Source organism: Rhinichthys klamathensis, unplaced genomic scaffold (assembly GCF_029890125.1).
Source record: "Rhinichthys klamathensis goyatoka isolate OS25496 unplaced genomic scaffold, OSU_Roscu_1.1 h1tg000036l_1, whole genome shotgun sequence".
NCBI lineage: Eukaryota > Metazoa > Chordata > Actinopteri > Cypriniformes > Leuciscidae > Rhinichthys > Rhinichthys klamathensis.
This window is the reverse complement of record NW_026606584.1, coordinates 10,355,188-10,357,423: the sequence shown is the minus strand read 5'-3', so window position 1 is coordinate 10,357,423 and position 2,236 is coordinate 10,355,188.

Sequence of the window (2,236 nt, the reverse complement as noted above, 5' to 3'; positions counted from 1 at the left end):
TTCGGGGCCTGCTCGGGTGGAGGAGACCACTCGAGACCGAGGCGTTCGACGGCCTGTGAGAGGAGGCGCATTAGTTCCTCCTCTATCCCGGCGCGGATCCCCGCCGACTCTCTCGTGGATCCGAGAGATGACCATTCTTCACTGTCTGATGTGAGCAGTGAACAGGAGTCCTTCTCCTCCGCGGCGTCATCGGCGGGAAGCGGGAAGCGGCGGCCCGCATGGTTCCGCAGGGGGCTCCGGCGGCCTCTGGGAGCGGCGTTTCTTCTTACGCGGCGAAGAGGGAGGCGGCGCGGGAGCGGATTTTGCTGCCAGAAGTCGTGCCCGCAGGGACGACAACGGCAGGCTCTCACAGAAGTCGCATCCTCCATCCGCGAGGGCGAGTTCTGCGTGCTCGAGTCCCAGGCAGAGAGCGCAGATGACATGGCGGTCTCCGTCCTCGAGACGAGCGCGGCAAGAGCCGCAGGAAAAACGAGACATCTTTAAAAAGACGCTCGGCTCTTTTAGATATAAATAGAGAAAAGAGAAGGATACAGTCGTCGGATGGCGCTAGCTTGCAGGGCGGCTGAAGGTGGCGAAGACGGCCGGCTTCTTCAGGGTCCGGGAGCTCGCTAGAGTGATGCCTTCTCGACGGCGACGGCTTTTCTCAGGACAGCAGAAGCGTGCAGCTTGCTGAAGATGAAATGAATCAACATATAAGCCTGGGAGAGACTGTTATATACACCATAGCCACGCCCATTCTGGCGGGCCATGACGCAATGAGCGCGCGGGCGCCTCTCATTGGAAGCAGGTTCAGCCCCGCTCTCCCATAGGCTTAAGCAGTTCTCTCTGAGCGAACCAATGAGCTGCTAGCTAGCCTGCTCTAGGTCTGCCGCAGAGGAACTGCGTTGTCAATGGATACAAATTATGAAAAAATTTTTTGGCTTCAATATCTCAGCAAAGATGAATCTTTCCCGCAGCGTAAGCTAGCTTACGCAATACGAGAGAACCTCTCGTAAGAGAACCTGCTACAGTCTTTGGATGCAGAGTCAGAGCCAAGTGGAGGGATTGTGACGTGAATGGCTTCACTTAAGAATTCTAACATCTCACTGTCCCACCACTGACTACCTTCGCAGCTGTCTTCCATATTCACTGAGTGGCCAAAGAACTACTGGTATGTAAAATCTTTGGAGTGACTCCGGCCAGTGCAGAATTTTGAACGAATGTCAATGTTGATCAAGAGTGATACAAAAGTAGATTGAATTTCGATTACATGACTGTTCAGACTGAAGGCCCGTTCACCCCAAGACAAACATTCGGGTCGAAAATTAAATGGCTGTTAATGCATCTGTTCAGACTGACACGAACATTCACATGTGATGAAACAAGATTTTTATATGGAGAGGTGTTCTAATCAGCATTGCACAGTAAAGAAAACTGATCAACCAATTTATGCATTGGTCTTAACAGACAAAATCGCATGCGAAAATTGGATCAAATATAATTTGTGTTGGTGTGAGGTCGCACTGCCAAAAAATAAATAGCCTAAATAAATAATCAGACCTGTACCTGATTTAGGAACACTTATGAAAGTGGCCCAAATCAGAATAAAAAAGATCAGATTCCATGTGGTTTGTGCTGTTCACACTGTTATGGGAAAACAAATTGGAGTCACATTTAAGCAAAAAATATTGATTTGGTTCACTTTTGCCTGCAGTCTGAAGTAAAACATGCAAAACAATTCATGAAAGAGCAAAACTGTAAAAGGTAAAGAATAAAAATATCAAACCAATGGTTTACTTACAAATATGAATACATTTATTAAAAAAAATATTTGACAATTTACCCCCAACCTGACATTTAATAAAAAATATGATATTGTAATTTTATTTGGAGGAATTCCTAGCTACAGACCTGTGACAACTGGCCCTGGTCTCCCATAAACTGAGAAAGCAAGTTGGCATGAGGATAGAAATCGCTAGTTGTTTTCACATCACCGTCTGACTGCCTTGTGGAGTCAAGTCTACACCACAGGCCCAAATAAGAACAAATCGAGAGCAGTCATTTTCTCACACACTGAAGTAATTCCACAAATTCTCAAAACACCCCTCAACACATTTCTAAGGGGCCTTCAAAACCAAAATATTTTCTGAGTTTGCGTCAATCCTCCAAGTAAGAATGTAAACAGGCAATCCCTCCTGAAAGACCCTATCGTCAGTACAGCAAGAGCACATGAAGAAATCAGACTCCCGTATGTACA